This window comes from Columba livia, chromosome 5, assembly GCF_036013475.1.
Source record: "Columba livia isolate bColLiv1 breed racing homer chromosome 5, bColLiv1.pat.W.v2, whole genome shotgun sequence".
NCBI lineage: Eukaryota > Metazoa > Chordata > Aves > Columbiformes > Columbidae > Columba > Columba livia.
The window spans coordinates 42383252-42397632 of NC_088606.1; the positions used below are offsets into that span (position 1 = coordinate 42383252).

Sequence of the window (14381 nt, forward strand, 5' to 3'; positions counted from 1 at the left end):
TATGTGGGAAAACAGCAAAAGTTATGGAAAAAAATATGCAGATAGTATTTACCACTTTTCCTGTATTACACAAGAGTTCCTGAAGAAGCTGCAGGAGTTTCTAATATACCAGAGAGAAAAAAAGGCATGTCTCACACATAGTACTTTCTACACACAACAAACAGGAATTTAACAGATTCTTGCCCCCTTCCTTAGTTTAAGTCTTCAAAAGGCTTAGAGTAAGGTGGCTTAGATACACAATGGTGAAATCATGCATTGTATTTACAACATACTTGGCATAAGGAAAAAAAAAAATTCCACATTTTTGGACAAAAAAAATCACGGGCAGAGAAGGGTAAATTAAGTTAGAAAAGGGAAATGAGAAAGAAGGTCTCAAGTTTTGAGGAATCATATGTGTTTATCTTACACGAGGAAGGAGCAAACCTAAGCAGTATTTTTGCTCATGCAATTTTGTAGCAATTACAATGTCAGTGCAAAACAACAATTTGAGGTACTGGTATTCACACAGTTATAGACCTATGCTGAAATAATCAACTCTGCAGCTAAAAAGATCCTGTTACCACAGTGAGGAACTACCTGGAGCATGCATTTAACAGGCCAACAACATCAGGTTTTGACTATCTGCAAAAACTTCAGCTCATCATCACAGGAAAAAACATTTGATTAAATATTGCGCAAACTATGAGGGTTCTGCATTAACAGCCAGGCAACCAAATATAATTCCTGCAAGAAGTAAGACGACACTGCAAGTTTTAAGCCAAGAAATTGCCATACAGGGATGAGAATTACGTGAAGGGGGGAAGATTTTCATGTTTACTTTAGAGTATGGAATTCAAAGGAAAAGTAGAGCTGGTGAAATATGCCAAAATGCACATGGGAAATGGAAGCTAAATCTCCAATTCTGAAACAAGCTTCACAGTGACAAATCCACTGATTTCAGCAAGATTCTCTGAGAATGCAAATAAGGGTTACGGTGGGATTCCACCTTGGGAGAAGAATTGCAACTGCCTCAAGGACAGCTACCTAGTGTTCAGAAACAGCACAAACCTTGCTAGTGCTTCCCAATTTATTCCTGATCAGAATGTACTCTCTGAAAGGGTAATAATAAGGGAAGCTCAGGTAGCCATATCCTTTCCGTTTGGGGTCACTGACAAAAGCATTCTTAATACAGCAAATTCATACTACATACAACAATAGATTTACATGATAAAGATGCTTATCAGAGACAATTACTGCAAGCTAAGCAGCAGTGGAACAGCAAGGTATCTGGAGCTCCAGCTAGATGCAAATTAGCAAAAAGCTTCATTAGTAGTAATATAGGCCACTGTAGTCCTCGTACAAAGTTATGAAAAAGGTTTGTTAGTTTTGGGCAGCAGGGAGGTAGAGTGTTAAATCCAAAACAATTGAGGTTATTAAAATTTCAGACTAAACATCTCAATGGGGGCAGTTTTGTCACACTGGCAAGAAGGAAAAGAGAGACGAAGTATTCCCTGGACACATCAAGGACTAATTTCTGGCTTTCGTATAAAATTTTGTTGTGTTAGCAAATTAAGCAAAATCCCCAAATAAACAGATTCCAACTTCTTACAAAGCATTACAGGAGGTCAATATTATCCACTTTTTAAAGGAACAGAAATTATACTAGAAGGTGAAATACGTGGTGCGAGATCCCCCAAGGGCCAGTAAAGGCACCTTAAACAGATGCCAGATTCTTCGAACTTTGTCAAGTGCTTCCACCCTGCAAAAATCACTTAAAACTACCTTTTTGGGGGAAAGAATGAAATCTTGGTACTCCTGATTCAACTGGAAAACTTCCCATTGACTTGAGCAGGGCCAGGATTTCCTCCCAGCTCAGGACACATTTGCTCTTATGAGATAAGAAGTACTTGGAGAGTTTTTCTTTACAACCATGCATCAAACCCTTTTATACATCCCTATTACCTACGTTCCTTATCTAGAATATCCTGATACAGCAGCGTTACAAAGGGCACTGTCACAGGCTCTCTACAGAGGGTAAAATGTCCTTGAAGGCCATGATAAATCTATATGTAGTGAAACGATGATGTATCTTGGTTTCTTCTCCTGCCTCTTGTGCAGGCCCAGTCAATGAAAGGGAATTTCATCTTTGCACAGCAACAATGACAGCCGTTCTAATCTTGTCAATATACTAATAGTAACTATTTCAGCTAAGCATGTGTCCTGTCAGCAATTTGCTCCACATGGGTTGTGAAAGAGATGAGATCACTTAAAGAAAACTATATTACTAACTGTTTACAAACTCTATTACAGTTACAGCATATGTAAGGTTTTAGATTAATTTCTGTATAGATTTACCGTTTTGTATCAGTTTTAAACACAAGTGTCAGCAATGTACACTGTGTACAATGCATCAGTGCTGACAAAATACATTCCCTGCCTCAAACAGGCTATTACCAGCTTAATATCTGTGATATTTATAACCTGTACAAGTCAGGGAGAGAGCAAGTTTTCTTTAATGTTTGGTTTGTTTGTTTGTTTGTGGGGGGGAGGGGGTGTGTTTGGGTTTTTTGGGGGGTTTTGGTTTGGGTTTGTGGTTTTTTTTTTGCACAACTACAAAGTAAATATGAACCCTAAATTTATATTGAGTGGAATTTCCAGACACTTACTAAAAGAATTTTGCCACACAGACCTAGATATAAGCTAATTAGGGTGAATACAAAGAAGATAGTTTCCGACATTAGAAGTCTGGAGGTCCTGATCCTACTACTACTTATATAGGTTCCAGTTTTAGGCATTCAGATAGTCTCTCTGACTTCTGCAGAACTTGAAGTAAAATACACGTGACTTTTTGCAAGACTGGAGCTCTTATTATTTTCTTCAAAAACATAAAAAATGTCTATTTCATATTGTTTGGCACTTAAATATAAACCTTTTTTTATGATCTCACACAAACTGAAGAACAAAGAAACTGAGATCAGTTAAAGTAAAGTGTTTGCTCACTTAAAAATGAAGACAACTGCAGTATCCGAAACCTGGCACATGAGACTACAGCAAATACTAAACTTGCTACTGGCCTAACAATTGAAATCAAGTTAACATCCACGCTAATTTTAGCAAATCCCACGGAACGTTTTTAGTTAACATCTAGTGTGAAAACACACAAATCTTACAGGCATAAAAAAATAAGCATCTGAAAGTTACTATTCCTCTACCCTTATTCTGGAAACACTTCACCTTCTTTGATGAAAGTTTGATGGGAGTTTGAGCATAGCGGTCAGGGCTCAAGCCCACCAGACAGAGGCCGCCCAACATGCTTCGTGTCTGGTCGCACCTGCCAGAACCCGACTTCTGGTCCCTGCGTCTCCGTGGTAACCAGCAGTGACATCACTAACACCCACAGCTCCCCTGCTCTGACATGTGGGGCAGCTACGTCATCGCTTGACCTCAAGAAACAGAGCAGAGAAGTGAGTTCTCTGCAGGTAAAGAGCCACTCAAGTTGCCTTTTGCTCTGACAGAAACCTCTGTGACGGCTGGGTGGCAGTTTGAAAGGGGAACATGGGGGCCATATTGCCAGTAACGGAAGCCTCCTTCTGCCAAATGTTTCCATCCATATCGTTGCCTTGAAAGATTAAAAGCTTCCAGAATATCAAAGAGGATGCTTGCAATCACAGATGAAGCAAGGTATTAGCACAATTATTTATATATTCTTTGTACAAAAACACACAGGCATTTGAAAGACTTCTTTAATCAACTGCTCTTCCCTAAACATATTACCCAACTGTCTTGAACTTGTCAATAAAAATACACGCTGCTGCACAGTAATAGCAGCACAGGTTAAAGCTGACCAACTAAGAACAGCATAAGGAATCCACGACTCCGTTTCTAAAACATTATAGTATCTTTTACTCGACACCCCAGTCTCCAACTTCTGCTCATGAAAACTACAGGTCCCAGGATGCATTAGTACCTCGCAATCCAGGCAAGCTATTGAGATAAAAACACTGCACTGCCTACTGGGGCCTGCAGTTTCCACGAGCCGCATTCTTGCCAAAGATGAGCCCAGATGTAGGCCATATTGCACACTTCCACGGGCCAGCAAACATATACACCCCACACGGGGAGACCGCTGCTAGCAATCATCAGGTAAGCTGCATCGATATCCAGTTCCTACAGGTTGAAGCTAAGAGGACAAAGATTTAATTAAAAATACACATCAGCTAACCAGCAACTCCCAAAGAATAATCAGCAGTTTAGCTACTTTCACACATGCAGAATGGGCCACAGCCTTTTAACATCACTATACTAAAGTGCGGTAAGATTTTTTTTTCCTTAAGACTGTTATATTTATTGAAGAGCACTCTACTGTCCAGCATTTACTAATCTGGAAAAAAATTACTCTCTTCCTCCATTTCTACAGCATCCTGAAGCAGGAGCTTGCTTCTCTTCCAAAAAGAAGTAGAGCTTAGTTGAAAATTAAATAGCTGTATCTTAGCATAGGCCTCAGAGCAGAATACGCTGTACTTCAGTTCAGTAAAGCGAAGGGCAGCTCCCCCTACCAGTCTGTTCTAAGATTTTAATCAAGGAAGGAAACAACTAGCGACCAAAATCATTAAGTCCTCCTTTTCCCTCCCTTTTCCCTGAGCTCTGGATTACTATTACTAAAAAACAATAATACGTAAATATAATTCCATCTAAGTACTTACATGTTTCACTGGTCTTTGCAGCGTTTCCAGGCTAGCAGGCAGCACCCACAAAAACATGCAAAAGGACCAAGACTCTGACCCAAGAGAAAGATGGGGTCCCATGGCAACAGAAAGACAGTGACACTTCAGTCACCTGAAAGACACCCTGATGCACCTCCCTATAGAGGCAAGAGACCTCAGGAGCATCTAAAGGTTTTGTCAATACAGCAATACTGTCCATAGGCCAAAGACAGCTGTTGCCATAGTTACTATCAGCCAGCTTATCAGAAAATAATTATTGTGATTACTCAGAAGTTTTGTTAAAACAATTTAAAGCTTCAATAGGATACCACTTGATCTCTTCAATTAACCGTTTGCAACTACACTGCCTTCAGGATCCACACAGTTAACGACGCTTGAATCTGCAGGGTTGGAGGGGAACAAGGGAAGGAATCAACATTCCTTCTCCCTTTCCTACCAGCAGCTTGTATTTCACCGTCAGAAACAACAAAACCAAACCAACCGTAAGCTCAGCTGCTCTTCTAGAGTTCTCCTCTTGCAGGCCTGGAGACCAAGCCCAAGAACAGGCCATCTTAGAGTCACAGGCTAAAATCTGCCCTCGTTTGTTTTAACCATTCGTGTGTCTGTACACCCATTCAAGAAACACACCCGCTACATTTTGAAAACCTATTTCTAATTACACATGCAATGGTAGAGTCCCTCACTTAAGAGGCACACAACACAATTTCTGTAGCAAGTGAACTTCATAACAATTCCCTTTTGTCCTACAAGCATAGTACTGTCAGGTGGAAGGGCAGAATCTGGAAAACACACATTTTAAGAAATTCAGCATTAAAAAAGCATAGAAGCTGTGTGAACATGGCCTACAACAAAGCTCGCATTAAGCAGAGCCTCAGTCCTTATTTACCAGCTACAAATGCAATCCTGCCAGTAACAACAAACATTGGGCTAGGGCTGATGGGGTGGTAGTATTGGGGTGTGTGGGGAAACTTGTTTTTTGGTGTGGCTGTTTTAAAGCATTCCTTGAGCATACAATCTCTAAACAAAGCGCAAGATCTTGCAATGACAGTGAACAAGAAACCTCAGGTAAGAGGGAATGAATAATAGGTCAGACCATTTAGGCAAAGAGCTTTTTGAGGCACAGGATACCTGATAATTCCAACAGAGACATTAAAATGATCCAAACAGTAAACCAGAAAAATCAATGCTGCAGAAAAGCCTATACCAAATAACGCATTCTTTCCTCAAAACCCTGGGATGATCGAAGTATTAAAACAAAACATTATGTAGCAAAGTTGGGGCTTTGTCAGGGCAGCAGGCATGGCAATCCTCAGACCAAAGGAAGGGACATTTCAGAACTTTCTACAGCTTTCAAAATTATTTCAAAAGCAGAGGTTTCCAATTGCAAAGCCTCACTGTCACACAAGCACACCTTCCTTCAGCAATAAGTACATTTTAAAAATCACTTTGATATTTGTACATTTTATAGCCAATCTATATTTACACTCGCCACTTTGCTTTTGTGAGGTTTTGACATAACAACAGCAGAGTCAAACAAACTTAAAACCATACTTTACCAATTTTAACCCAGTGAGGAGCTTGGTAAGGTACAAGAGCCATAAATTATTTAAAACTCATAAAAGAAACAGAGTGGCTTTTTTTTTTTTTTTTTAATGAGACTGTATTTGCAGTGAGGGGAAAAAAAAAAAAAGTTTTGCTCCGGCCCTCAAATGTAAATAAACTTATTTTGGCCTGCATAATACATATCTCTACCACCAGGACAAGCCAGACACCAGCTTAGTGCTATACTGAATATGAAATATTAATGTAAGATCCCTATAAAAACTATCCTTCAGTTCACCCTCTATTTTACAGGGTACAGAAGTAAATATCTTGCTCCTTGCATTCAGCAGACATCCCAAAACCCTTCTGCGCACTGCCCCTCCTTTTCAGTATATGGTTTGTTCCTAAATAACCTTTGTGCAGTTAAAATACATCAGAAACAGGATGTGAGCTGCTTTCTGGCACAGAGTAATTGAACAAGGGCAATTCACGAACATACAGGAGCCAGGCCTTTTGTGGAGTCTTACCCTTCCAGTACACAGCTACGCATGTGACTGCACAGTTGTGAGCATAAAGGGTGAAGGGGACAGTGAAGAAATACTATTAGTAGCTTAATAATAGGTTTTTAGCGCTGCCCTTTCTACACAAGGAGCCTCTCCTGAGCGCTGGTCTGCTTTACAGCTCACATCACCTTGCGATGGCCCTCCAAAAATCAAAGCCCTACCACACTATGAAGTTCTTTCTGGAAGATTTTAAACAAGCAAAAAAAAATCAACAAACCCAAAACCAACATGTTTCTCACACGGCATTCATCCTGAGTTTCTGGTACCTGTGCAAAATGCCCGTAACATGTGAAATAAGATAGTCCATCATGATTCCTACAAACTGGAACTGAAATGAACGAGAAATCCATTGTAAACAAATTCTAGTAGTATCAATTCACTTGACTGAATAAAGTTCTTCATGGGCCTGAGAACACGTATAAAGGAACCAAAGAGCTACAATATGTTCATACACAATTATGACCATTACATATGAAGTGCACGAACAACCCAAGTGATAGCGAAGCTCACTATTAAAGTTTTCCAACTGCACACAGAGATTTACAACTTTCTGAGATGCCATTAAAACACATTCAGTGTTCCTGAAAGAAAATTTTTAAAAAAACATTAAAATTGTCTCCTTTGTGCTGATCCAGTCCAAGGATTTTTTTTTTTTTAAACATCACATATAATTTCTACAGCTAAGTTTAACACACACACACAAAACCTCAGGAGAGAGAGAGAAAAGTTGGAGTAAGAACTATTTAGGCCCAATACTTGATCACAACTGAAGCCGAACGGCCTAGAGTAAAGAAAGATCTTTACAAAACCTAAACTGAAAGCAGAGATCTTACTGTTGAATCTGGAAGACACAACAGCATTTTTCTCTAAGCAGCATCAGTTTCCTACTTTTGCTTTATTTAAGTTCTTTGAAGGAAAGTTTTCTATTTTCATTCCCTGAAGGAAGAAAACCACTTTCAAATGCCATCTTCTGCCTCACAATAAATCCAGTTCAAGATGCACACAGAGAAGAGCATGATTAAAAGCTTTCAGGTAGAAATCTTACAATGACTTAGTGCGACATTTTTAATTATACACCATGTTATCTTTGTTAGTTAGCTGAAAAATCACTAAACCCCATAACGGGATCAACTCCAAGTTTCTTGTCACCCAGGTCAGCGCGGCTAAACACTGGGGGTATGACATAGCTGAACGTTCAGTTGGTGGTAAGCACTCGGTGAGCAAGCACCTACCTTCTGCTGGACAACTGCTCTCTTAAGACCTTGAAGTGATACTCTGTACATGCTACTATGCAACATGAAATCAACCTAGAAAGAGGTTGTTTCACACTCCCTCTGTATCAGCTCAAACTTCTAGCTCATAAAAACTCATAAAAGAATCTAATTTCTCTATCACAGTAACACTGAAAGGTTTAAAAACATGCGAGCAGCACTTCACCTATTTTTTTTAAAATACCGTTTTAAAGTTTCATCTACTTAGCTACAGAATTCCTTTCTAGAAAATAGCAAAAATGTCCAAAAGAAACAGTTTCATTTAGCTACTGTAAAACATGCCCAGATATAACTAAAATTCCCAAAGCCACTAAAGTGTGGTGATTAACTTCTCCAACTAATATGGGTAGATATGCACGTTTCTTGTCTCATTCTTTCAAGATCCCATTCTTACTAGTAATTTAATGTCACTATTTAAATATGGAGGTATATTATACATAAACAGTAATAAGCTTATTTTAGCATGACATGTTAACCGGGTAGAAGTCATGAATTCTGGATTTTTAGGGTTAGGTGTTTTTTTCCAAGGCTTTTAAAAGCATATTATTTCCTTCACAAACTAAGCCCCAAAACAAGCCTCTTTTCATCAAAGTTAAACATAGTGTATTCAGTCTCACCAGCTAGCTCCGGGCAAGCACAGGAAAGCCAGAGGGAGCTGACTTACAAAACTGAAACTAAGCAGGTGCCTTCATAGTTAGAAGTGAGCACAATGGGAAGGGGAGGGAGGAAAAAAAAGAAAAAGGTAAACAGACAGCCAAAATCCTTTCTGTTTCTCACACCTTGAAAATCTACAGCAAAGAAAAAAAGATGCATCTATCTGCATGGGTGTACAGCAGCATCTGTCATTTAACCCAATAACAAACAACAACGTATCTAGTTAAGAAAACTTCACTGGCTCAAAGGAGCATAACCCTTACCAGAGCCCTGTCAATACTAAGCACACATCCCCACCTGATTTTTCCATGCTCAAACAACTTTTTTGCAACTCGCAAGTTATTACCCTGAGTGGGACATTTTTACATGCAGTTTCCACACTGAACAAAAGTTCATTGTCAAGCTCAGCACTCCGGCCCAAACAAACATCCAGGAGGTAGGAGGGGGAGAAAGATGGGAAGAGCTCTTATCCACAATTATAAGATTTGCAAGCAATCACCGTTACTCACAATTAAAAAGTGAGAACAGGTGTAGCAGATAACATACTTTGATAGCTGAACAAAGAATATTACAGCACGTGACTGAAATGTGATGACATTTGTTCACCAATCGAAAACAAAAGCCACTCTCCAATGGCACTCTTTCCTCCACCCCCAAGAATTAGGAACTTGGAAATCTCTCCATATTGAAACACATCTGTTCATAGCCTCAATTTTGACACTTGAGAAGAAGTTGAATGAAGAGATCCATGCATTAATCCAATACAAATTCACCTAAAAACCTCAGCGTAGAATCCTGCCAGGTCCCACCAAACTGCAGAGGTGGTTGGGGAAAACGCATTACCGACAGCAAAGCTCAGAATAAAGGAAAAAACAACAACAAAACCACACAAACACCACCACAAAAGAAAAAAATCCCGCAGAAAGACAAATGAAGAAAGGAGCATGCACAAGAGGACTATACCAAATGGCAGAGTCCCACAGAGATGCCCACTCCACCTACACAGACGCAGGAAGGAGGTAAAAAATAAAGAAGTAGCTGTCCCCAATGCCGACACCGTGCCGGAGCAGGAGTGGGGAACCCCGGTGCCCAGCTCCGTACCTGTGCGGGAAGGGCAGCCCCAGGGCGAGGGGGGCAGGCCCGGGCTCCAGAATAACAAGTTGCAGAAGAAACGGAATTTTCCCGGCGCTGCTCGGGCCACAAAGACGAATGAAAGCAAGGAGACGGAGAAAAAAAAAAAAAAAAAAAAAGGCAACAACGCAGCAGAGGCTTTACTACGAATTATCCATCACCGAAAGCGGCATCATTTCCCAGATAATAATAAAACTTCCCCGACAGCATCTCGGCGAAGGACCCGACCAAGAGAAAAGGGCCTGGAAATAATCATCCTGAAGGAAACCGGAGGGGAGGGGATAAGCCTCCCTCCCCCACCCCATCCCCAGTGCAATGTGTCATCTCCTTCCCCTGCTCCTCCCCCCAACCCCAATGTGTCACCTCCTCCTTTTACCCCAAGTGTCACCCTCCTCCACCTCTCCCGCTCCCGCTCGCAAACTTCTGCCGGCGCCCGCCGGGGAGGCCGGGGGGCCGCGGCGGCGCCCCGGGACGCTCCGCTTTCCCCCCCACCCCCCCGAGGGAGGGGCCGGGGGCCGCGGCGAAGTTGCTGCTCCTCATCGCCAAGTTGGCCGGAGAGTGCGGGGCCAGCCGCCGCCATCCTCGGCGCCCCCAGCCCCGCGGCGGCGGGGGGCGCGGGGGGAGAGGGAGGGGGACGGCGCCCGGGGGGCGGGGGGGGCAGGGAGGAGGAGGAGGAGGCGAATCCGAAAGGTGGGATACTACACCCTGCTGGCGGCGGCGGTGCTGCTGCGGGCCGGCCCGGGTCCCCCTGGCAGGACCTCTCTGTGAGGGGGAGGACTCTTCTTCATAGGGGGAGGGTGCCGGCGCCGCCGCTCCTCCGGGCCTCCCTGTCCCCCTCTTCTGGGCGCCTCTCTCTCTCTCCTCCTCTCACTTTCTTTAAGCTAAGCGGGGAGTGGAAGATGGTAGGTTGCTCCCTTCTCCTCCTCCTCCTCTTCGCTCGCTCTCGCCTCTGTGGGGTCCTTTTCCTTCCCCCTCTCCGCGGGGGGCTCCTCCTGCGGCGGGGAGGAGGGGGCGGGCGGGGAGGGAGGCACGAAGCCGGAGAGGCGCAGGAGGAGAGAAACTGTGACACAAAAACAAGCCGAGAAGCTCAACTCTTCTTCAATCCCATTCACCCGGCCCGGCCGCAGCACCGCTCGCCGGGATCCCTCCGCCGCCGGCCTCCCTGCCTGCCTGCGGCGCGCTCCCGACACGCCGCCGCGCGCGCCCCCGCCCGGCCCGGCCCGCCGCCGGAGACCCGCGGGGAAGCGGGGGGGAGCCCGGACCGACGGACCCACACCCCCCCCTCCCACCCCGCGGCGGCGGCACGGCGCCGCCGGCCGGGCCGGGGAGGGGGGGAGCCGGGAGGGCGGGCTCGGCGGCTCCTCCTGAGGGGGACTACTTGACGTGTCGGTGCGGCGAATTTATTTCCCTTTGCCTAAGGAACGGGCTGTGCTTCGGCCCCCATTGCCTAGGGAAAAAGCCCGGATGTAAAGTGAGTGAAACTAAAGTAGAGTGAAGTAGGGCACCAAACTCTGCCGGAGCGGCGCCGCCGGCCGCAGCGGCGGGGGGCACCGGGCGGCCGCACTGCCCCGCCACCGCACCGCCCCGCCGCCAACGGAGGGGGGGCGGGGCGGGGGGCACGCTGATGAGCGGGGGGCTCGGCCGACGCGCAGCCCCCCCCCCCCCCCCCGCCAAACACACACCACCCCCCCTCGCCGCCTCCCCTCCCCCCGCCCGGCCGGCCGGCGCGCGGGCGGGGGCGGCGCGCGCGGCCGGGCCGGCGCGGGGTCGCGCGCAGGAAGCTGTTGCGGGCGGGAGGAGCCGCGCGGGGCCTCGCCGCGAGGGGCTCCGCACAGGAAGTTGATGCAACAGGGCCACTGGGGGGGAGGGGAGGCGGGGGGCGCGCGCAGGAAGCTGCCGCCGCTGCGGCGGGGCGCGGGCGGGCGCGCGGCGGCCTCATCCCCATGCAGGGGCCGCGCCGGTGCGACACCGGGAGCGGCCCCTCCGCCCCCCGCCCCGGCACTGCCATCTTACTCGCAGAAGCAGCGCGGCCGCTCGCCGTGCGGCCGGGGAGGCTCTTCCCTCCTCGCCGCCGCCGCCGCCGCTTTCCGCCTTGCCGTTCGTGCGGCGGGGTTTGCTTATTTATTTATTAACTTGCTACTCCAGTGCCGAGTGATGCTGCCATTTGCTTTCTTGCGTGCAGCGGGGAAAGACAGCGCATCAGCCTTCCTTCCCGCCCCCCCCCCCTTTTTCCCTCCTTCCTCTTAATTCTCCCCCCCAAAAGAAACCGTGGCGAGTCAGAAAGTTCTGCCGGCAGGTTCAAAGCGGTGAAGTTACGTATCATGAATTTTAACGTTTCCGCGGTGCCCACTGACACGAAAGGCAAATAAACGTGAATTTCACTTGGAGGGCTGTTAGGATCAGCAGAGAAGGGAAAGCTCCTCACCTCTTCGGGCCCACGGGCGTTGTGAGTGCGTGTGAGAGGGCGGCTGGGGGACCACCCCCCCGCCCCCCACCCCGGTTTCCAGGCACAGCACAGGCGGCTGCCCAAAACCCGGCACCCGGCCCGTGCAAGGTCGATCCTGATCTGCGATAAACTGGCTTAAGTTACAGGCATGGCACGCACCCCTGTGCGCCTCCGGCTTCGCAAAGTCCCAGAGCCTCAGAAATCCTTAAAACCTCCTCTTCGTATGGGAGCTGCCATCGCTAAAGCCGTGGGACCCGTCCTGGACGCTGCGGGGTTTGCGTGAGCCCTCGCAGAAGCCGGCGGTTGATGCAATGCAAAACCCGTTTTTAAAATTATTGTTTTTAATAGCCTCTCACATCACTTTATTTCTTCAAAACGTTCGCAAGTTGGGAAGAAAAGAAAGTGTTTGCATTATCTCTGCAGATGCTCCAGGAAACCAGGATGAACTCATTATGATGTTGTGAAACTAAATCCGTAAAGCAGTCATGATGAGTAACTCAGCACTCGTCGTAATTGGGCAGTAATGCACGGTTTTATCATCTGGAGGATTCTGGTGTGCTCAACATGAGCGGGGATTTACAGGACGGTTCCCTCTCAACTGTCAGAAAGTTGGGCTACCAAGCCGTTGTTTATTTAATTACTGTTAATTTTCCACTTCTTCCAGCCGTTGCCAAGTTCTATGTGATTTAATTGTGAACTTTACAACATTTGGTGCCTTTCTTAAAGCTGTAGCTCCTGGACTCATACGATTATGCAAGAAACTCGGGTTTATTTTTTTTTAATTAAGTTTCTAGCCTGTGGGTTTGTAGATAGGAGCTGGAAGACACAAACCTTAAAGGCACAAAAAGGAAAAGGTATGAAGCAAATAGAGCAATCAAAAAATGCCTTTTCTTGAATGTCATATTGTTTGGCTTTTTGAGACAATCTCTCCTACCTCCCCCACACACCTTTTTTCTTTTCTTTTTTTCTTTTTTTTCTTCTTTTTGTCTTTTTTCCCCTTGTGTGTTTTTTTTCTTGTGTGTTTTTCTCCTTTTTTTTCCTTTTTTTTTTCTTTTTTTTTTCCTTTTTTTCTTTCTTTTTTTTTTTTTTTTTTTTGCAAGCCTGGTATGATTCTGAACAGCAGGGTTGATGCAGCACTAAAAAACATTAAACACAGAAAATACCCAATTGCTCATCAAACAGTTACTGATAGGTGCACAGTTCATGGGTTAACAGGTAAGGCTGTGTGCACGGGACTACCAGAAAATCTGACAGCCATTGCAGTAGGTTTTCTGAAGTGTCCAACTGTGACAAGAAGTGTTATGGTTAGTAAAATTAAAATATTACACCATTTTTAATAGTTGTATATTTGCTTATTAGGCTTCTTTCTAATTTACAGCCACTGAATATATCAAGCTGATTAATGTCAGATCTGTGTGTTAGTTTACTGAGATGTCTCTTGGGGCTGGGAGACAGTCCAGCCCCTTCCTCCTCTCACCCCTCCAGTCTTGAGCCCATAACCAATTTAAAAATGCCTCTGAAAATCCCAGACGTGACACTCAAGATTTTTTCCCGCCTCCACGTAAACTTTTACTACCAGCAGTTCTAGCCACAGAGGCTGAGCGTTACAACCTAGACAACAGCCAGGATTTTAATTGCACTCCCGGTTAGGGTTTGAAGCAAGGAGTCAGCTTACTCTGAAAACAATCAGACCAGCATTGCTCTTGTCCTTCAGAGTTTTTGATAGAGGCACCAGAAAAATAAATACAAAGTAAAGCATGTTTATTTCACTGGTTTTTATCTTTCTGGTTAACAAGCAAGTTAAAAGAGACTGGAACAAGTGATTGAGCGTTATTAGAGATTCGGCATGTTTATTCTGTTGAGGAGTCAATATGTGCAGTTTGACTGAAGTTTGTTTTAGAGATGAACTTTGGACAAAGTTCAAAGAAAAAAATAATCATTAGCTGTTACTGTTGATGTGCAGAGAAATTTTACATGGTTTGTCTTAGAACTCTGAGTGTGATGGCTACTTCGTGATGCAGGTTATACTTGAGGCATGCTGCCCGCAGTGATCTTGGGTCACAGCTGGATA

At 45.1% G+C, this 14381-nt stretch overlaps 1 protein-coding gene across 22 annotated transcripts in view; it reads right to left on the reverse strand.

Annotated features, from left to right (window-relative positions):
- The window catches only part of PHF21A (PHD finger protein 21A), a 150203-nt gene extending 138130 nt beyond the window's left edge, over positions 1-12073 (reverse strand). For 2 of the 22 annotated variants that reach the window (XM_065064657.1, XM_065064651.1), the window contains exon 1: positions 10569-11168. The gene's annotated coding sequence lies outside the window, so the exon portion shown is untranslated. Of the gene's footprint in view, positions 1-9834; positions 9922-10240; positions 10499-10568; positions 11266-11877 lie in introns of those variants that run through there. The other 20 variants (XM_065064664.1, XM_065064658.1, XM_065064653.1 and 17 more) reach the window with 18 other exon arrangements.
- Positions 12074-14381: the final 2308 nt, after the last annotated feature.